The 23907-nt window shown below is 34.9% G+C and overlaps 1 protein-coding gene and 1 long non-coding RNA gene across 2 annotated transcripts in view; one reads left to right on the forward strand and one right to left on the reverse strand.

Moving 5' to 3' along the window:
* Positions 1-14916, reverse strand: part of BRINP3 (BMP/retinoic acid inducible neural specific 3) — a 387516-nt gene extending 372600 nt beyond the window's left edge. Inside the window, exon 1 of the mRNA XM_058533704.1 lies at positions 14593-14916. The gene's annotated coding sequence lies outside the window, so the exon portion shown is untranslated. The remainder of the gene's footprint in view (positions 1-14592) is intronic.
* Positions 14917-18518: 3602 nt separating this feature from the next.
* On the forward strand, positions 18519-20805 carry LOC131399586 (uncharacterized). The gene is made up of 3 exons (XR_009217161.1): positions 18519-18790; positions 19187-19284; positions 20491-20805. It is a non-coding gene; the product is annotated as an uncharacterized LOC131399586 (long non-coding RNA).
* Positions 20806-23907: the final 3102 nt, after the last annotated feature.

Genomic DNA, 23907 nt, shown 5'->3' on the forward strand with positions numbered 1-23907 from the left:
TCACTAATAAAGAAAACCAGAATAAAAGAGTAAATCTTATTCATCACCGATAATGTGCAAAATACTCTGATATGTTTTGAGGTGGAAGTGGACCATAGGTATCACTAAACATACTGCTTCTGTCCTCAGAAACTTAGAATTAAGTGAGGAAGGCCATAAGTAAGGCAGGATACACTGCCTCTGTTGGAAACTGATACCTCTGTCAACTAAAAATCAACATTCTCCAAATTTTTTCTTTCTGGTTTCCTTATCTCATAAAGGATACTTCCATTCACTCAAATATTTAAACCCGAATCCTACTTTCCCCTACCTTCTCACTCATCGCACATATCAACCAGTTTCCAAGTTCTATGCATTCTTCCCCCTAAGAATCAAATCTATCACTTTCTCTCCACACCCGCTTTACTTGACTGGGTCATTCTGTACCCCAACACTACCATCATCGCCTCTATTCTGGATCACTACAATAATTTCATAATTGATCTTTCTAACATCCATGTGGCTCTTTCCAGTCTGTTCTTTTCACTACAGAATTATCTTGCTAAACAGTTAAATCTGAACATACAACTCCTTTACCTCCATGTATGTAATTGTGCCTTTTGCCCTCTGGATAACATTCAAACCCTTTAAAATAATTTATAAAATTATGCTCCCTTCCTTAACTCTTCATCCACCTCTCCCCGCTGTGTGTGTACCACCACCATTATCAACCAAACTTCAACTATACTTCAGTCATAATTTTACTCCTTGAATTCTCCTCACTTTCTCCCTCTCCTCAGGATCTTCGCTTCTGCAGTTTACTCTCACCTGAACTACGATTTCCACTTGGATCCCTTCACCTGCCCAACCCTAACCTCTCCTTGAACTTCAGACTAGATTGTCACTTCCTCCACAAAGCTTTCTGTGACTCTTCGAGGTTGGTTGGTCATACTTTCTGATCCCATTACGTCATCTATTATAGCACATTTACACTGCATATTTGTTTGTATATTTTGTCTGTTTGCCCGTATATCTCTCATCCCCAATTAGACTTAGTTTTAGGAGCACAATACTTTTTCCTATTTTAATGACAACTGAGTACAATTAGCAAAGTGCCTGAAATAAAGTTGCTTAATAAGTATTGGTTTGAACAAACAAAATGGGTCTCAACAGTTGAATGATTAAACAAACTGGTCCATCCATACTATAGAATACTGCTCAGAAATACAAAGGAATAAATTATTGATATATGCAACTATGTCGGTGGATCCCAAGGACATTATGCTGAGTGCAAAAAGGTCAATCTCAAAAGGTTACATTTAACATATTCTTGGATTTACCAAAAAATAATAAAGTATTGATTGAGTGAATGAATAAGTGGTAATTAAATAAGAATTAAATTGAGGTAATTAAAGTGATATGGATGGCAAGATTAAGAGAACTCTTTCTACATGGAAAGAAAAAAAGAAAGATTTACATATGAGTTTGCATCTGAGCTATACCTTAGGATGACAGTAGTTTTGATAGTTGAAAAAGGGGGAAAATGGACATCTAAGATAATGATTTGGTGTCCAAATCATAAACATGGATGACATCTTCAAGTAGTATCAAAGCAAAGCATTCTTAATATTCAAAAATTGTTATGAACAAGGATATAAAAGCATTTTTATTAATTCTTAGCTTTAGGTACAATTATAAGGAATTACCATGATCAGGTATGTAATGTTGCAAACTCAGAAGCTTTTCATTTATGTTCTATTATTCATAGTTTCTAAAGGTAGACCAAATGAACCAGAGTTCACAGGTAAAGACAAACATAAATCCTCTTCTCACTAATGAGCATAGTGAATGTTACACTGTGTTGTCACTCTTGAATTTAAAGAATAATAATATAGAAATAGCAGTTGAATAGCTTGATCCTCCCCCTTTGAAACGGGGGGATAAATTAGGGATAAATTTACCTGAAGGCCCTCCAAACTCCATAAGGAAGAAAGAAGACACAGATGATGAAAATGATATGCCATTTTTATTTTCTTCACAGCAAAAATAATGTTTATGGAGCTCTTTTGATATGCCAAGCATTTTACCAATATTTCCTTATTTCACATCCCAGCAACACAATGTGGTATATACATCATCATCATTTCCTTGTTTAATCACTGAGGTTCAATGAATAAATGAGGATCAGGTGAATAAACATGCAGCAGAGCAAGGATTCAATGGCAGTGATCTTGAAGCCAAATTGAAAACCATGCTCTCCCTGTTACATGACACTACAACCTAATTAGAACTGATTGTAGATTGAAAGTTATTTATTAGGATTTTTCTTGTCACTTAATGAAATGCTTTTGAACAAAATAAAATTTTTAAATGGAAAACATAAATAACAGAACCAGAAAATAAAGTTAAAATTAAAATGGGAAATTTTTATCTCAGGCTATTCTATGTAAGTGATCTGAGTAACTACATATTATGGGTTTTTATAATATAGTTTTTCATATTATGGGTTTTCAAAGCATATCTGCTTCGTATAATTTAATGTTTTCAATGAAGATTATACTGTATAGTAATTTAATCACTAAATGTGATTCAGTTTAATATCTTTTAAGACCTACTATAAACTAAAAAATCAGAAAACTAACTTTTTCAGATTATGTGTTATTTATCAGGTTAAAAAGTATAATCATAATCAAATTGATTTAATTTACCTATCTTCCCATCAGAGAAATTGCAAGATTAATCCAATAAGCTTCATTACTCAATCTTATTGTAAATTGCTTTATAATATTACTAAAAGAAAAAAAAACTATCCAACACACATAAAATAGAGTTGGTGGCTCACAATGGGAGATATAATAAAATTTCTGCGGAATGAGATGACTTTAATATTTTGCTGAAATGCAGTAATACATTTTTAATTAAGGTCAGTTTTCTTGTGTTCTCAAACACGCCAGATAATAACAAGAATATGAGGATCATTTCTAACAAGTATTATTTTAAGGAACAATACTGTGAAAACTCAGAACTACAACTAAAACATATATACATATTTTATAGTACTGTATTTCAGGAAAGATCCCTGGATATAAGAAAAATAGTTTTAAAGGCATTGCTTTTCTAGAACAGCAGTTAAAATCAAGTATTAAGTTGATGAACATATTCAAACATATATGGATAACGTAATGCATCATTTTCCAAATGCATATACATATGGATTTTCATCTTTGAATGTTCATGACCTATGTATAGTATATAGTCAAATTAATAAAAGAGTGAGAGCTCCATTATTCAATAATTTACATCATTACTAAAGTATAGTATATTCAGTATACATTGCTAAAGTATATTATCATTACTAAAGTAAGTATGTATTAATTTACAGTTTTAGTTAAATACCAGTTATGATCTATACTTTTACACTTCGAATGTCTTAAAATTGTTCTTACTTAATGTAGACATTGTTTACTTAGAGGTAATGAATTTTTTTCTTTATGGATGGCATCCTGGAATTTTTTTTTTTTTTGAGGAAGATTGGCCCTCAGCTAACATCTGTTACCAATCTTCCTTTTTTTTTTTTTAAATCTCCTAAGCCCAAGTACATAGTTGTATATCCTAGTTGTACGTCTTTCTAGTTCTTCTACGCGGGATCCTGCCTCAGCATGGCCTGATGAGAGGTGTGTAGTTCCGTGAACCCCTGGCCGCCGAAGCAGATTGCATGAACTTAACTGCTACTCCACCGGGCTGGATCCTAGAGGTAATGAATTTTTAAATAGAGTAGAATTCCTAATGGAGTAGAACTTTGCATTTTATTACATAAAGATGTCAAGAAATTTATCAAGATACAAAATCTTGCATACGTTACATACTGTGTGCCATTTTCCATATGAATAGGTAGGATTTTGCCACTTTTTTCCCTGTACTCCACCAAAAGTTTAAGAAATGGCTGCTTTGCCTCTGGGTGTGCATCTGTTGAAATCAACAGTAATGTGTAGAAATGGGAATAAAGTCATTCTGACTTTTAGTTATACAATTTATCACCAGATATATCTAGGAATTATACCAAATATTGTTTGTCTTTTCCTTATGCATTGATAATTCTTTCAATTATTTCCCTCAAAAAAGTAAAACAAATTTATAAAAAGCTAAAAAGTAATAATAATCCCTAATGCAAAAAAATACCACTCATCTCCAGGCATCACAGAAACCTGAGGTTATCCAATCAGGATTATAAAAAAAAAGGGGATTCACTCTTATTTGAATTAGCAATTCCTTTTGAATTTTAAAGACAATGTCCTGGCTGGTTAATAATGACTTTAAATCTTTTTGAATATGGCAGTTTGAAAATTATTAAAATAACTGTAGACTGGGTGGATTTCTACTCATAAATCTTCTAAAATTTCACTTAGATAGTATGCTACTATCTTCTTTAACACCTTTGTTCATAGGACCAGATTATGAAGGCCTTGCTGGCAGGGATTATGTTCTAGTAATTCCTGTGGCCCCTAATGCTTAACACACCGTCGTGCACACAGTAAGTTTTTGGAATTTTCTCTGAATTGAATTCCTTTTTTTTTTTAACTTTGTGGGCTATTTGGGCTGTTACGGGCTGTACGCTGTGAAAGAGACTGCCATTATATTAATATGTTAATAATGAACGACTATTGTATTTTTTCACTTTTCTTCTTAAAAAAAAAAGAAAACAACTCAGCTTCCTTGTTCTAAATCACATTGTATAGGTTAAGACTGGCCTTAGAAGTGAATTTTTCTAGTCATTTAACTCTGTTAAGCCTGTATTCCAGAGGGTACTTTTCGTTATTTATTTTAGCTGATCAGGCAATACAGTGCCTCTGAATTACAGCTTTAAGTGTTTTCCATCTTAATGAGGGTGAGTATTCCTCTGAGGACTATATACTGCAGAGGGAACTAATCTCCTGCTTGACCCTGTCAATACAATCTTGTCCTACCAATAAAGAGGAAGTTAAATGCTACTACCTAATGGCAGAACGGATTAGAAAAAATGAAGAGAAGTGAGCCCCATTCCTTAATTCTGTTCAGCACCTAGCAGAAATTATTTTTAAAAGCCCAAAGTTCAAGAGTCAACAGTGTTATCTTTATATTTTAAATGTAAAATATCTCAGTGCTTCAACAAAAGTGATCATATAACAAAATACTTGGGTAAGATTCCAGTTGAGCTTAATTTTAATTTGTAAAGAAAGTGATCAGAGACTAAAGTTCAGATGCAACACGTTTAGAATAGTATATTTAGACTGCAACATCTAATTTTAAAGTAATATGAGGAATGCTTCAGAAAATTTATTATAATTAATACCTTTGACTGTGAGAACAGTGAAACAGAAGACATTTTAAAATAAAGATTAAAATAATCTACATACAGGAATGAAGTAAGAATAATGGTTACCGGGCTGGCCCGGTGGCTTAGTGGTTAAGTACGCACGCTCTGCTACTGGTGGCCCGGGTTCGGATCCTGGGCGCGGACCGACGCACCACTTCTCCAGCCATGCTGAGGCCGCGTCCCACATGCAGCAACTAGAAGGATGTGCAACTATGACATACAACTATCTACTGGGGCTTTGGGGAAAAAAAAAAAAGGAGGAGGATTGGTGATAGATGTTAGCTCAGAGCCAATCTTCCTCGGCAAAAAGAGGAGGATTAGCATGGATGTTAGCTCAGGGCTGATCTTCCTCACACACACAAAAAAAAAATTAAAAAAAAAAATTAAAAAAAACAAACAAACCATTTCTTTAAAAAAAAAAAAGAATAATGGTTATAGGCATCTGGATGTAAAATGGTTGCTATAACTGGCAATTTGATTCTGCTTTTTCTGGCATAGTCTGATAAAAAAAAAAAAGCACTGTAGTTTGTGAGGAGAAGAAAACATTTCTTGTCAGTAAAAGAATTTTGTCACATAAATGCCAATTTAAAGGGAATTTAAGGAAATAATTAATTAAAAAAACATACTGTGTGAAAATCTATGCAAGTACAAAGATAATAAACATTTTGCCCCTGACTTGATGAACAATGTCCTTAGTTACAAAAGCTTTAGAAATGCTTTTTAAAATTTTTTTTTTAATGATCCTAGGTAAAAACTGAAAGTATATTACTAACTTGTTGTTTAGCAAAAGCATTTATACCACTGTACATAAAGGCTTACTAATATATTCTAAGAACAAGATATAATACTGGAATGAAGTTGAAAAATCTTGGAGTTTGGTAACTAAATGGGCAATAAATCTCTTGATCCATAATAGGACCAATACTCACCTTGGAGTTACCCAGGCCTACAAGGTGAAATGAACTATTTTTTCAGTTTTTGAGGAAGATTGGCCCTGTGCTAACATCTGTTGCCAATCTTCCTCTTTTTCTTTTTTCTCCCCAAATCCCCAATACATAGTTGTATATCATAGTTGTAGAGTTGTAGCTCTTATAGTGGGACGCTGCCTCAGCACGGCTTGATGAGTCGTGACTAAGTCCGAGCCCAGGATCTGAACTGGTGAACCCTCGGCCACTGACGTGGAATTCACGAACTTAACTGCTATGCCACTGGGCCGGCCCCCATGAAATGAACTATTCAATTAGAAGTTATTATATTAAGAAATATAAATAGGAGTGTATCTTCTGAAGTCACACACAAAGGAAATATTACATTTAAGGAACTTTCAAAGAAAGTTCAGTAAAATTATTAAAAAGTTTTTTAAAAAGGTCCTGATTATTTAGGCCGTAGGAAAAACTTTTAAAATTTCAAAATAATAATCTTCAGGTTCTTTGTGTCTATTTGTAAGGGAACGAAAATGTTCAAACTTTTTTAACCTCACAGAGTGTGGTTATAAATGTTGTCAGTGGACTCCTAAACTTATCTTCTAATCCTGGTTATAGATATCATTCAATTCACAGGATAACAATTCTTGTAATTATTCAATATTCCTTTAATTCTAGTATATGCAACATGAGGCAGAGATCTGTGTGTTTTATTCATTAATGCATCTGAAAAAAAGAACCTGGCACAGAGAAGGCCTTCAATAAATATGTAATGGAATAAGAAAATTAAATTGTAAAGTAAATTGTTGTAATGTTAATCTGATTTTTTTTTGTTAATTCTAATTAATAAAAGTTGAAAGGTATAACCCATTGGAAATGTTTCCATTAAAAAGAAGCTAACGTTTTTGGGAAAAAAAAAAAAAACACGATAAGATGTCAACTAAATCATCACTCTGAGAATTGTTCTGACTTTATTTTCAGGACTGTCTTGGTTCCTACATTTCTTTTTAATAGTTATCCTTTAATACTCTGGATAGAAAATACATTCTTTATTGACCTATCTCTATACTGAGGAATTTAACAACCCTCTTCTCTCAAAGAGAATTATATTTACAATATCAAAGTTGGACATGTGTGAAAATAAAATGAGTGGTCACGCATTAAATTTGCTTTAGTGGATTAATTAAAACAAAGCATACTTCAAATAACAAAAACACTGTAAGCCCCTTAGGAGCAATTGTTATATCTTTTCATTGTTATAGTCCCCAGGTTTACCCCAGTGCACACCATTGATCAGAAATCCAATAAACTTTTTTTAAAAGAACCAAAAATACAGTAACAACCAAGAGAGTTGATCTACAACAGGCAAACCAATCCAGCATGACACAGTTAAATCTTTATCCGCTGGTCTCCAATGCCTTCTGAACCACCATCTAAAAAAGCATGTCAGAACTCTGGGTGTTTCTAATTAAAAAATGTCTCTTTAGCAATAACATTTGCACGTCTTCCCAGCGGCCAGAGATGCTGGGATGGCTCATATATTCACATGGCAGTTAGCCTTACAATGCCTAGTATTGGTAATATATTCTAGCTTGTCTACGTAAGCTTTTTTCCTAACAATAAGTACCTGCTCTCCCCATTATTTCCCAGCATACGATTTAGAGAACATTTGATATTTTCAAGGACCACACTTGTCAATATATTACTTTAACTTCTAAAATAGCTCAAACTGTCTTCAAACTCAGAAAGTTATAAAGAACTTGAGACTAAATTTTAAAAGAAAAGCAAAGTAAATGTATATGAAAAAATAATCTATACTCTTGAAGAGAGTTTTTATATTAAAAGAACCAGATTTTGAAGGATATTATAAGAAAGAATAAATACGACATTACCATATCTGATATATAGAGACAATTGAATATTAGCTATACCCAGCATATTGTGTACATGCTAGTGGTAATTTTTAAAGTCATTTTGTCTGAACTTGTCAGGAATAACCTTCTGAATAAAAATCATAGAAATCAATATTACAGGATTTATTGAGACCAAAATTTGGTAATAAATAAATTTTTAATGAACGGTTAATAATTATCTGATTTAAAATCCTCAGCAAATAAATTTTCATCTTCAGTTTAGACCTCAGCAAATCCATGTCTGAAAGATAGTAAAGCATGTCAATTTTTTATCACTTTTATGATGAAAGAATCAAGTGAAACTAGATTAAACTTTTGTTTACCTTAGTGACTCAATATTATTGATGAGAAAGAAATATTTTTAATAGTTAATCACAGCAGTTTATATTGGATTACTGATTCTTACTGTAAATCAGAATTGATTTCCTTAAATAGTAGCTGTCAAGGATAGTTTTAAAAAGTAATAATGACATGAGTAATCTTTCATATTCATTCTGGCCTATCTTTGCATGATTGTAATTTATTGTTTTGTCTTTCAAATTGGTTAAACAAGAGATGTGTTAAAATGTCTGCATTTCATGGATGGATGAAAGACACAAATAAAACCTCCTAGTGTTCACTCTATGAAAAAAACATGGATGCTCCAAGTTATTTTTCCCCACAGTTTTGTCACTATTCAGACATAACCAGTGTTACGTTTTTAGCCAAACTATAAAGATAGTTATATATTTAAAATGTCAATAATCTGTCCTTGATCTGAAAGTTCTCGAATCGGGAGAGCTATATTGCAAAAATGTGTGTGTGGGGGGAGAAGGAGGCTTGTAAATCCATATGCTATGTCTCCACTCAAAGGTGAGAAAGATGCTAAAACAAATACTTTAGTCAAAAAGGGTTTTAAGAATGATTTTAAAAAATATGTAGAGTGCTCCTTAAGAAATTACTCAAGATTCCCTTTTTCTTAGTTATGATCAAGTTTCAATTCACAGAGAAGACTGGATTCACTTCTCTTAGTTCACATTTAAAAACGAAAGTGCTGTTTTTGAGTGATTGTCAATGACAGATTGAAACTTTCAATAAATAGAAAAGAGTATATCTTACAAATCCAGAAAACACGCATTCCATCATAATTACTTACTCAAGAAAATTTTGAATTAAAATTAACAAGTTGTTTAAAAACTCGATTTGGAGCGAAATTACTAATAAGGAACAAAAAATATACTTTCTAGTTGTTGCTGTTGCTAACTGATAATTGGAAATTCCTCTTTTTCTAGATTATTCAATTTTGGAAACTTTAGTCTTCTTCCACATTATTCCATAGTATAATCATGAAAATATTACTTATCACATTTATAAAATGTACTGTGACTTTGTCTTTGTATATTAGTGATAGGTCTGAATGAATAATCAGAAATTCTATTATTGTAAATTCAAGCAGAGCCATTCAATTTACATGTTTTGAGTAAGCTAAAGTTGCTTTATATATTAATATGTTTGGTGTTACATAAGAAAATGTTGAGAAAAGCATTAGGTTAATTATCTTAAAGGAGCATTTTTTAAAACTTTGTTGCATTTATTCAACTTTCAATCATTTTCTTCTAAAAATTTAGATTGTGTTTACTATTATTAAGGAGGTGTTCACGTCTGAGAAAGACTGTTCTACCTTCTCTATATATACATTTACAGGGCTGATTTTCAAACCATCAGAAATGTTACCCCACTAGAGACATGAAAGCCACTTGAATATATTGTCTACCCCAGAAACTTCCCAATTGAGTTAACTTTTGTTCTATATTTACTTTAGCTACAAAAGAAGGAGCTTCTGCACACAGTATTAAATTGCATATCTAAAAGCAGTTACACATACTTATATCTTAAAAGTATATTCATATCAAAGATATTACAAATGACAAAGAACACATTATACACAACCTGCATACACATATGTGATTTTGTAATACAATATTTGAGTGAATCCATGCTTCAATTTTTTAATTTATTCTTTGATTTGATTTAATCACTTTTTTTCCAAACTTGCTTAATTTGTGGACATCATCTGAAATGTTTTAAAGATTATATTTTGTGAGAGTGAATGTTTAATGAATCTATACAGTAACAGTGTGTTTATAGACCGGCCACTATCCGACATTAAAAACCTAAAATGCATGCTTACTCAATTCTGGTCTTCCCAAGGCTAGATTGTTTTTTAATAGTGCAATGTGCTAGAGATAGCTTTTAAAATTAACAAAATGCAAGACTCCAGAAAAGTTAATAAAAAACAGCTCAATCCTGATGAGGTTGGCTGATATTCACAGAAATCAGGGAGAATAAGTCTATCTATGAGTATTCTTTTACAATAAATCTATAATGGAATTTAAATGAAACACACCATTATGAGACAATAATTCTTATATAGCAGAGAGTTACAATACATTCAAATGTAATGTTAACATATTTATTAACTTAATCAATGAAAGTGTATTTTATAGATTTAATTTGCTGGAACTATAACATGGTAGCTTCTTTATTAGCTATTAATGGAAATTTGTTATGCTTTGGGTTCTTTTAAAGGCATCCACATTTGAGTAAATTAGGGTCTAGGCATTAAAACAAACACCTCTAAAAAAATAATTATAAGTAAAAATAGGTCACACTGAGGATAAATACCACTTTTAACTCTAATCTTACTAAAAATTTTGAGAAATTATGAATTATGTTTAAGAAATAACAATAAATATAGAAAAATAAGAATCTATAAGATTCTTAATTTATTAGATTGCATGTCATTTTTTTACATCTGAGTCTACACTTTCTTGGTTAAAAATAAACACATAAAACATCAACACAACTGTTTATTTCATAATAAAATACCTAGTAATCCAATTGCCTCATTAAAAATATATTAGTTATATCTTTCAATCTTGGGGAGAAAGAAATTGGTGAGAGAATCATAATTGTGTCTACTTCGATTATTAGAGCATCTACTAATTATTCATGATTTGTTACTTTGAATATGAAATTGAGAAATATCCCAGAACTATTTGCATGAATACTTTATTTCAAACATTAAGTATAGAAGAGTACATTCATAGCTTATGAAATAATTATTTATGGAGACTTGGTAACTGGATAGGTCTGCAAATGAGTAATTGGATATAAATATTCTTAATAACTCATCAAATATGCTTGAAATGATAGTGATAAAAACCTTAAAATGTTATTGATGGGGATATTTGATGACCAGCATAAAATGGTTAGAGTGGCTATTTGATATCACTAAAAAGAAAAAAAAAGCTGGGCCAGAACTTCCAGGTATATTTTCAGTAGAAAGGCCATTAGTGTTCACGATTAAATGTCATCTTCAGAGAATTTTTTCCTCTTTTCTAGAATAGAATAAACATTATTACACTATCCCCTTCTTTTAAGACCCAAGATCATTCATTAGCAATCAGTAATATTCAAACACAAATTATTTTTTTCTTTTGCTCTCCTTTAGAACTTTTGAATTGTAAACATTAAAATCATAAAACCATATAGCAGTGCATGGTCAGAGTTACACTACTAAATGTCTAAATGAAATTCTCCACCTAGTTGCTAAATTAAAACACCAACAATGCCAGATGTCACCTAATTAATTCTGATAAGCTAAGTAAGACTTTATAAAAGATATTAGAAATTAAAAGTCTGAAATTTTTTTTCAAGTTTCTTCATTTTGAAAGTTGTTACATGAGAATATTTTGATCTTGTTTTCAATGAAACTGACAGAAATTATCACGTTAATAATATAAATCTGCTAAGAAATCAGACTTTCCTTTCACTAGATGACACTGAGAAGTCAATCAAGAGCAATTATTTTTGTAAAAGTGACTATTCTTGCAGAACTTCACTAAAGCCAAGGTAAATATAATGTAAATAAGAACTAATGTGCCCTCAGGAGTGTATTCTTTAAGTGTTGGTTTATTTTTTAGCTACATAATAGCAAAACAAAAGATACATTATTTAAACTCATTAGGCACCATGACACTGTAGACCAAGAGTATTTGATACTAATATTTAAAAAAAAAAAGGAGTTGGGTCAACATTACTTTTTCCATGGAAAGAGAACTTTATCCAAAAAGACAAAAAAAATCAAACATAAATGGTATGTTTTCAAAACAAACATTTTGTTTTCATAACATGTTTGTTTGCTTAAAGCATCCTCATCTCTTATGTCATTTATCTACAACCACACTATGAAGTACATACTGTATTCCCCAGATGAGAGATGTGGAAAATAAATGGAGTGGTCAAGAAATCTCACTAGGGTCACATTGTGGTAGAACTAGAACTGAAATTCAGGAAGGAATCCAAGATCTATCTCACTCCACTTTTCACAATAACCCACCACTAGGAGGAAAAGAGAAAAATGTTAAGAATCTTAGAAGAGTACTTCATGAATCATAGGTCATATTCATAATATCCAAATGCCTTTGGGACATTTTTAAATAAAAGATCACTTTGTGCTAACCTTGCCACAGATTGGTGTTACATTTCTGTTCCCGTCTGAACTTTTACTACTAATATCCAATTTTCTAAATTACTAAAATTTTAGACATCAATTCTAGTCAATAACTGCTCATTTTAGAGATAATATGAAAAAAATCAAAATACCAGGAAAAAAAGGAAATTGAAGCATAGGTTGATAACACAGCATCAAAGTTTTGAAGTCCTACCAGTTGCGTTCTTTGCACTTGTAGAGAGAAACACACAAAAACACTATTCTGAAAAGAAATTCCACTTTTATTCAAAGAACACACAAATCTAGGAGTAAAGCTAATTTTATATATGCATATGTGTATATAATACACAAACACACACTCTTTTAGAGTCCCAAAGGTTTCTTCCTACTTAGAGTTGATTTACTTAACTGTAATATACCATTGATTTTGCATGAATAAAATCAAGATGTACTGTATTTCATAAAAATGTACATTGCCATCATAATGTTGAATTTATTAAAAAAAATCTCATGAGAAGCAGGAATCATATATTATCTGATTAAATGATAAATGAAACCAATCATATATGGTATCATGTCTATTTCATTTGAAAAAATATTAAAGCAATGTAGATTCAAAATAAATACCTTCTCCACTCACTCAAGAATGGATATATACACGTATGTATGTGTGTATACACACACAGACACACACACACAGAGCATATTCAGTACAATACAACTCCAGAGTGTAAAATGCAAAAGAACCTAGGAATTGGAATTCATTGACAAATTACCTTATCCAGTAGAGTAAAAACTACCTTTTGCATCAAACTAAGAAAAGCACTATAACTTTGCAATTTTATGCCCCAAAGTTGCAATTATCTTTCTTATTTCTTCAAGATGTTATCAGTGAGCTTTACAAGCAGAAAAATTATTGATCAGGGATCCACATCAATAAACGTGTACTAAAAATATTTCCAGAGAAAATCTTAAGGAATACAATTTCTTAGAGAAGAGAAAGTGTTAGAAATAAATGGAATAGTTTTAGGATTATGTCTTAATATTTTTTGTCTTACTGTGTAGAAACTCCAGATTCCTCTAACATGTAAGCAAAATATAACAAAATATCAGTAACAATAGCAAAACTTATTACAGCATTCAAAATTAGTTTTGTCATTTTAATTGAGTTTTTTCTTCAGTCTTTTAGTGGAAGAAATCTACTGGCTGCTAAAATTATACATCTACAAATCTTGGAATTTAAAAAGGCTTTATTTATGGGAGGTTTCCCATAATTTTCTAAATTTGTTTAGATTTTATTTTTTAGTTTCCAAGTGGTTTCCCAAGCCCAAAGATTTCTGGACTGGGGTCATAAATAACATTGCCTTAGGGCAAGCTCTTTTCTTATTTTATTTGACACCTACCCCACCCCCACCGCATGGATTTTTTTGTTTGTTTGTTTGAAATTGAGAATATAACATGAAAATACACACAAAACATTTCTCTCAAGTAATCAGAATTTAATTGCTAGTTGAAGATGCCCTTAGTTCTCCAGCCATCCTTTATATATTAAGGTCTGTGACCTTAACAAGAAGAAATGTTTTAAGGCATTTCTGTAACTCTTATCTTACATACTTCATTAGGTTTATGCATCCCTTCCTCTAACTCTCTATCCTCCCCATTTTTTCCTCTCACCTCAGCCCAGTTGACGATTTTTGTAATACTAGTAAACATTTAAATGAATGCACGTTGAACATTTAAATGAATGCATGTTAAATACTGAAATGGATTTAAACCATTCATGAATGGGAATATTAAGAAGTTATGCATCGTAGCAGAACCATCTGAAAATACATGTAATCTATCACTTGAAACAGGGAAAAAATATTGTGGGATGAGTTAAACACAGGTTATATGATTGTCAATAAAATACAGACATTCAGTCCTTACCTGCTTAACTGCATGATGACAAATCTAAATAACACGCAAAAGAAGTCCCCCAAATCTGAATCATCTGTCTTCGAAGCTGCTGTGACAGTTTTATACCCTGGTGCTGTCTTCTTTGCTTACATACGTCTGACTGGCTAGAGTATTTGTAAGCAACAGTAGGGTTCTTTCGCAACCCTAGTCACCTCTTCCTCTTTTCAAGCCTCCGGTTGGCATCTCACAGAGCTGGAAACATGCATCTTATCCCGGGAGATAGACTTCCCCAGCGTGCCCTAGCCGGATTCCCATTAGAAGGAGGTCCCTCCTCTAAATGGCTGATCACGTTCTCGACCTGGTGCAAAGTAAAACGCTCTCCGGTTCAACTCTTGGGGACTAGGAGCACAGCCATCAGAGACCTAAACTCTCTGCCACTGCTTGGCTGCAGAACCAGCAGTCCCCAGCGGCCAAGAGGCACCACCCCCTCTCGGGCGGACGCCAGAGGAGAGCGCTCCGGTCCCAGATCCTCCTACCTCCCACCCCGCCCCCAGAGGAAGGGAAACAGCCAAATAAAAGCCCAACTTGAAAGTGGGAATAACATCAGCTAAATGGCTCCCAGCCCGCACTCTTTGCTTTGAACTTCAACCTTATATTCCAAGCTCCAGCTCCAAGTTGAAATTCAACTCTCGCCCCCACCCCAACGCCCTCCAGATTCTTGCGAGTTGGTGAAGGAAGGGAGGGAGTGATGGTCAGCTATACTTGAACACAGAGCCTGAGAAGTCAGTTAGCCATTCTAAGCCCAACCAAGCAGTGGGACGAAGACGGCGATTAGGGCTTTATAAAGCAGGCATACTGAAGAGCGTCATTTATTAGACTTAGGCAGAGCTCATTCTAAATAAATAATAAATCAAATAATGCAAACGCAGAAGGGCGTTGATAAGAGATCCTAGAGCTCCCAAGTCTGTACTTTAGCCCAGAAAAGAGGTTTTGCTCAAGTTCCTCCGGAGGAAGGCTGGAAATGGAGCACTAAACAAGGATGAAAGCCCCCTGGCGCGCCCCACGCTCCAGGGCTGCAAACGCCCACCAAGCACACGTTCGCCGCAGGGGCTGAGTGCGGAGCCTGCGCTCGCGGGTCAGAGTGCTGGACACAGTCCTACCGGCGCGGGTCATCCCCACACCCAAGTCTAGGGCCAGCTGGTCGACCAGCACCTTGTCCTCCACGCTCCCTGCGCCCAGGTGACTTAGGCGTTGCCACGAGCTGCGGAGAAATCTCCGGGCTGAGTCGCCTGTTGATAGCCCTCTGGTTAAAGCGTCCTTGCCGAGCGAGCCTCTCAGATGTAAATTTCCCCATCACAAGCTTGAGTTTCAGGTTATAATACAGCAAAACGCACTTACCTAAATACCGTTCGTCTCTGTCTTTCTGGAGTAGACTAGGGAAGAAGAAAAGATCTGACTGCACTGAAAGTTGGGTTTTTTTCCCTTCTTTCTTTTTTTTTTTCCCCTCCCTCCACCCCTGCGCAACAGCAGCAGTCCTCCAAAGAGATTATTTGAATTGGTGAATTATGCTAAACCCTCGTTTCTTTCACTGAAGTCACGGACGCTGATGGCACATGTCAGGCAGGACCACCAGTCTGGGAAGACCAGGTAGAAACTAGGGACAGGTGAGGGGCGCCGAGCGGTGCAGACCACAGTCCCAGCCCTGTTCTCTTGGTGGGAGCCAAGGGGGAAAAGCCCTTGAATCCTGAGACTGGGGGATGGGGCGACGCTGCAGCTGGAGTACTTTTATGTCTGGAAGCTAAAAGGGCTTTTGAATTTATAAAAGCATTACTTAGGTTGTCGCGTCAGCCATCAATAACGGCAAAAATAGTTTTTTCCGAGAAATTTAAAAAAAAAAAAGGAAAAAGAAGAAAAGAGAGAAAGAAAAGCTTGAACAATAGGTTCTCACCTCCATCCATCCCAATAAAGGAAAATGTTGTAGAAACCAGGAACTTGTTCTTATGGGGGGTGGGGGGGGCATAGAGATAACCCCCAAACCTCAATATGCATTAGAGTTTACTGATATATGCAGGTTTGGCATTTAAGGAATAGTGTGTCCTTGTTATTATGTGAAGTAAAAGCAAAGATTTAAATGTTTCTCAATGCAGCTATACTTAAAGGGGAAGTGATAATCATAACTGTCAGTTAAGCCCATAAAAATGTTCATAAAAGCCAAAAACACTGACCATATTAACATACTTATTAAAAATTGAGTCTGGGGGTTGGACAAGTCTAAAGAGGGAGGCAATTAAATTTTTCGTGTGAAGTCTGTCCTGAATTTCAATGTATTAGAACCAAGATAATCAGTGCCTTCTTCTGATGGCTCTCTTCCTCTGAAATGAGCACTCCGTGTCCAATTAACTGTTCACCAGATAAATTCACAAAATCAGAAATGTGCTCCCAAGTCTGATGCCTGCATTGAAATACAATGCCCAAAATAATGTGGTCATGTGTGATTCGGGATGTTGTCAGAAAAAATATTGCACTCAAAACTCACACTCCCGTTCTTACCATACAGTGGCTTTTAGTGCTTAGTATGCTGCTAAACCCATAAAAAATAGACTTCACAAAACTCCTTCTCTGGTCATGTAATTGCTTATAATGAACAAATTCTGACCTGAACAACCTCCTGAAGATCAGAGACTAGTGAACTTTCCCAGACCCTGATATTGTCAGAAGGTCTCTTTTAAGCTCACTCTTAGATAAACATATAAAATTTGACCTTTCAAATGGCACAGGAATGTATGCCAAGAAGCATTAATGGGAGGGGAGAGGGATGGTTACTGTTTCCTATAACCTGTAATATAAATGAGGACAGAAATAAATAAAGAATGTAAAAGGTGATGGAGTAATTCATTACTTAGTAGCACAATTGCAACTAACATACTAATTAATACACAAGGTCACATAGATCTTTGAGTTCTGAAAGTAACAAAATGTAAAAAACATGACTTCTTTTTTAACAAACCTTATTAAAAATTACACTAGCAATAAGTTTCTAATGACATATAAAGAGAATAACTTACCAGAGGAAATTTCAGGAAGCAAGATGACTGTGAGAAAAATACATCCAAGATTCACACAGATATTCCATGATCTTCCAAATCAAGGTAAAGTGATAACTGCAGGGTGGTGGAACTTTGAAATAATCAGCAGTTCCTGGTGGCATGTAACCAAGTAAAAACCAGTTGCAGGGAGAGCCACGAACCCCCAAGGGAGGGAAACAAAATGTGAAAGAGGTGCCTTTTATTATGGGGGGATGTGGGAAGGGGCTTATTTGTGGTGATCCTTAGGCAGACAAAGTGAAAATTTACAGATTGTACATCCCCAAACAGTGGGGAAAAATAGAAGCATGTAACCCCCAGAGAACAGGAGGTGGGATACAGATAAATCTGCAAAGAGAAGTCAAAGGATGTGTTGAAGACAAGGAGATAAAGAGAGAACTAGTGAGCAAGGCTGTAGTCATCCTGAGAGATACAGCAGCCAGAATGATTTAGGCTTCTGGGAAGGATCCAATGAGAATTCAAGAGGGCACTGCTTCGGAAATCCTGCTCTGATCTTCCCACTCTCAGTTCTTTAAGAGTTACCTGCGTTGGGAACATTATTATTAGGATTAATAGTATTCCATCAGTGCATTTCACTGGGATTTCCCTTGAACCCTCTCACTCGCAGAAACAGAGGGAGGCGTAGTAAGGAAGCCCCACACAACCAGCGCCCCCAAATAAACCACTAGGGTCACTTTAGGATGACCAAATCATCAGCGATTTATCTTGAGAGGGAAAATCGGAGGGCTGAAGACGCGGAGGAGGCCGCGTCGCCGGGCGCTTTCGGGGCGCTGTGCCCCGAGGCTCAGGCAGGGGGACCGGGAACCCCGGTTAGAAGCGGCAGCGGCGGCGGCAGGAGCCCTCCCGGGTCCTGTTTTCTCGGCGGATCCTGCTGCCCGCGACTCAAGGCGATTGACTTCCATCGGAAACCTCAGCTCCAAATGCCTTGCTTTAGAAGCTAGAGATTTTGGAGGTTCTGAGGACCGTGCCTGGGGGAGCAGGTGGCAGGCTGTAGGATCCCGCGCCCCCTCCGATTCCTGCACAGTGACCGAGGGAGAGTGTGCTAGAAATGGCTTTGCTGCTGAATGCATTATCTTGCCATTTTCGTATCCTGATACCGCACAAACGATCGCCTGATCGATCGGGTAAGATTAGCTTTATTTCTTCTCCCCTTTCCTCTCCACGGCCCCATCCCTTCTCCAAGTCCACATCCGAAACCCCAAAACCCAAATCCCAGTCTCCCTCTCTCTCATTCAATTCAGGAACTTCCTTTTCCTCTTTGAAACCTACTTCCCCTGGGGAATTGCTTGTGTGACAGAGGGGCTGGTAATTCTCTTTGTAGATGATTTATATTTTGGTTGTGAAATGAATTCCCCCTCGCAACCCCCGGTACCCTCCTTAGAGGAGATCCCTGCCTCCCCATGGGTTCACTCTCAGAGCTAGGATCTGGATAAAGAGCGCTGTGGGAGTCTTTTGCCCTCTACTCTATCTTCCTCTAGACCCTGAAGCTTAAGCATTATCCGCCTCTCTCTCTTTTTTAGAAATAGGAGGGAAAGGTAGAGTGGAAATTGATTTCTTGCAGACTGAGGCGCCGAATGATAGAGAGAATAAACATTTGCCCTGGATAAAAATGTTCTTGGTAAGTAATCTTATTTTCTGCGGTTGAAAAGGAAACACATAGCTTCTCACGGCCCCATCCCCCACTCCATTCATTTATTTGCTCTCTGTATGTAAATCACGAGCTAGGTCAGTGGGAATTTTCTTTTCCTCCTTCCTAGGAGAGTAGTAGCTTGTAAGGGTGAATTTGAAATAGGGGCTTTAAGGAGGCAATATGAGGCTGCAAGGTCCTTCATTTCCCACAATCAAAACTCAAACACAGGTAAAGTAGATTCCTGCTTGCTTGCTAAAGGGGTATTTAAATATCTCCCCTATTTCCTACTAACTCTCTTTCCTTTCTGCAAATAAAGAAAGTAGTTTCAGGTAGTAGCCCCATGTCTATGCTTTTCGTATACTTTGGCCATGTTCTAAAATATTATATTCTTTCAGTTGCAGATATGACAATGTGCATTTTTCACATTTTGCCAGTTTAAGTTAAAGCTATAGAAACCTTTTTGCTAATGTGTGCATCTTTGTTCCAATCCTTGTACCAGATACAGATTACTAGCATCCAAAATAGTTATTTGCGTGTTGTGGTGCTACCTATAAATTCACAAAGCTCTCTGGTATTCATGAGGCTATAGCACCCCCAGCCTGTACCTGCTCATTATGGGAAGAGGGGTAGGTGTAGGAGAGGAAGAAGCCAAACAGCTCTTGATTGGGCTTACATCATACCACTGAGTGTGCAGAATAACAAACCTTGCAAACGATGTGAACTTGGTTTTTCAAGTGTAAGCTGACCATTTCAGATGCGAAAAATTAAAGGAGACTTGCTCTGAGAGAAATCATTGCAGTTTGGGTTAGAGAATATATTTTACTGGTGAAATATTCATATTAGATTTTTCCGTCCATTGTTGTAAACTCTTTATCCCTAAATTTTAATGATAAAGAATGTTAATTGGCACAAAATTTATTGCTGATGCAAACAAGATGTCCTTAACCTTATCTGAAATATCTGTACTAAAATTTCATTGATAAGAATAGACTTCATTTCAGAGAATCAATTCTATAGAAATCACAGTATAAAATCTCAGAAGAGAGATAGCCAAGTGGCATATTACAGCAGCAAGGCAGGCTCTGCATGTGCACAAATATCTATAGTCTTTATTACTATCAAAATTGGAAGGGAAAAAAATTTCAGTATGGACATGTTTGTATAACTTTCATAACTTTTTTTTTCTCTCCTTAGGCTGTATTCCAGCCCTAATGATGTCCTAGAGCAGAAGTTTTTCTTCAGTCATCTCATTTTACCAAAAGGATGGTTTCTGTGTATATCTCTGTGTTTTACGGAGGCTGACAAATGTTGCTAGGGGGATCTGAGGTCCATCCATCCATAAGGAGGATGAATATCCTGAATTACATTCATTACAAATACAACCTTAGCAGTTGTGATATGCAGAGGGCATACTTTTCATATAAGATCTCAATATGCTGCCTAAACCTACTTACATAATTTGCTATTCAAAGAAATACAATTGTTTGCTCAGTGCCCAACTTTACTTGAACTAGAATATGTAACATTAAAATTTTTATTTTATATGTGAAATAAATGTGAAGTTGCTGTTCTTTTAAATATTTGGAGAAAAAAAGTACAGGCTAAAACATATTAATTTGGTGACCCATGGTAACTTAACTTTAAAATAGTTTATAGCATTTAAAGTTTATTAAATAATTTAAGTATTTGAGCATTATATTAAATCATATGATTACATTTGATCAACCTGAAAACAGAGCCATAGGCTTTGTATTTCCTACCTGGCTTTTTCCGTAAGTACAAATCTGGTTTGTACTTAGACTTCTCTCAAAAGTGATACACTTTGGGGGCCGGTCCAGCAGCCTAGTGGTTGAGTTTGCTCCCTCCGCTTCGGCAGCCGGGGTTCACCGGTTCGGATCCCAGGCGCGGATGGACGCACCACTCATCAAACAATGCTGTGGCGACGTCCCATATACAAAATAGAGGAAGATGAGCACAGATGTTAGCTCAGGGCCAATCTTCCTCAAACACACACAAAAAATGAAACACTTTAATTTTATGTTGAGACGTCCTTTCCTGGATAATCTCAATGCACATCTGTAGTTGGTATTTTAGCACATTTTGTGTCTCCTTCTTTTAAGTATACTGGTACCACCTAATATATTTCTTACCTATTTATCCACTAAGGTCTCTAATCTAAAAGCAACATTCAAAGTATATTGGAGAAATTGTGAAGCAGTTTGCTTGTGAAGCAAAACGTCAATATGCTTCAGATTATTTTAACATTAAATCAAATTTATGACAAAAATGGGTTATAGTAAAGTAAATTCAAACTGTTCCTTGCATAGAAAAGAAAGTCATACAGAACACATACACTTATGCATGTATAATTGCACTCATTATAATATTTAAATTTATTCATTTTAGTCTCTTTGCTAAGTGTTTATTTTGGTTTTAGAGGTTTCTCTTTGAAAGTGTCTAAAGTTTCTTAAATACCAAAGTGTGCAAGCATCTTCACATCTTACTCCGTAAGATCAATATGCTGCTAAATAAACTGAGCCAATATATTTGAATCTCAAATATGTGTGTTGTTGGGCTGGCCCGGTAGCCAGGTGGTTAAGTTTGGCACGCTCCACTTCAATGGCCCAGGTTCAGTTCCTGTGCACGGATCTATACCACTCGTTGGCAGCCGTGCTGTGGTGGTGAGAAAGATTGGCACAGATGTTAGCTCAGGACCAATCTTCCTCAGGAAAAAGAAAAAAAATATGTTGGAACTTGAAGGGACTTAAAAGATCATTTAGTCTAACTCCTTCGTTCTGATGAAGAAATTGAGAACCAGAGAGGTTATGTGATTAGTGTAACCATACACTAACTAGTAACCCAAGGAACTTTAAATATAGTTTTCCTAACTTAGCTAGTATTCATTCTAAATCAATTAAATCTACTACTACCTGCTAAAATGAGTATTGCTGAGATTCGGATAAGGAATAAATGAAAGAAAGAGAAAATAGTGCAAAGATGAATAAATTGCAGCCTTCTTGGAGTTTGTGTTGATAACTAATACTCTTTATTGTAGAAAGTTTTTATTTCCCTTCTTTGTTTTATTTTCCCCCTTCCCCCCAACCCCACCTCAATGATTGAGGAACATTTCATGATGCAATTTTACTTTCTCAGGAAAGATTCTGTGTTCTTTTTGTATGTGCATTGGGTTGTTCCCTAGATATTTTCCTCCACATAATATAACCTTAAACTATAGGTAATTCCAACCACCTGCAGTATCATACTCCATCATGTCACCTCTATGTTTTACTTTGTAGATTCCCTACTAATATAAAAAAATAGGATATATCAAGAGGAAAGCCATTATCTCAAAATAAAATGTTTATTTAGATCCTGACGTACATCTGAAACCATACACACAGACACATACAGTATGAAATAAATGCAGAGACTAAGACAATGCACTGCGATGGAAACATTATGCAAAAAAAAAAATCCATATTCTATTAAAAACGGGCTTTATTAATTAGGAGAAAAGCTACAAGACTTCAACCACTTAGGAGTGTTCAATTTTCTGGAGTGGCTGAAGCCATATCGGTTTTCTTCATTCTTTCATATACATCAATAGTAGAGTATTACATGCAAGCTACTTTTTTTTTGGAAATGGCAGACCTGTAACACAAATATCAACACTAAAATTCGTTGGCAGTTATCATTACTTCAAAGGGGTTATTATTCCTTAATTAAGCAAGACAAAAATAGAATCAAATCTAAACATATTTTTAAATGCCTATAATGTGCTCTTATAAAATTAAAATTTTGCACTAATCTGAAATATTACAAAAGATGGAACACATACAAGGAAGAATTTATATTGGTTATTTTACGTTTTAAGTGTTGAAAACAAATCCTTACCTTACTGTCTCCTATACTAATTTAACCCTCTCATCATGTTGTGAATTAAAGCATTTTGTTTATTTGAAAATGAGAGAAATAATGTTTGAGGAAATGGAAGCACCATTATTCATTACTAAAAGAAATAATTGAGTTCTTTTTATTCACTGTAATGTATTTCCTAATTTGTTGCAGGGAAGAAGAAATATAACAGAAATATCAATTTATTTGTTAATTTTATCAACAAATTATTTATATGAGTGTAAATGCTTCATCTGTCAACTTTTGTAAGTAAAATATATTCACAGAATAGTGAAATGTTTCTAATATTATGAGCTGAATTATAAAACTATCAGTTTATGTAAAATTTTGCTATTCAGAGTTCTCAGAATCAAGATTTTTGACATTAACAAAAACGATTATTTTCTAAATTATTTGTACTACCAAAATCGTGAGTATAGTGACCAAAATATGTTCATTGGCATAATGGTTATATGTACTAATGCATTATCAATTGATATGTATAAAGTTCCACAATTTTTGAAGTAACTTACAAAAATAATTTTGAAAACATTTGAAGAAATGATCAGATACATCTTTCTTGTAATCCTTCCTTGTATCTGGATTTCAATGATTATTCAGTGTGGTAGAAAGAATAATAGTTCTCAGAATGTCCACATTCTAATTTCCAGAGTCTGTGACTATGTTACCTTGTATGACAAAAGGAACTTTGCAAAT

Source organism: Diceros bicornis, chromosome 38 (assembly GCF_020826845.1).
Source record: "Diceros bicornis minor isolate mBicDic1 chromosome 38, mDicBic1.mat.cur, whole genome shotgun sequence".
Classification (NCBI taxonomy): domain Eukaryota; kingdom Metazoa; phylum Chordata; class Mammalia; order Perissodactyla; family Rhinocerotidae; genus Diceros; species Diceros bicornis.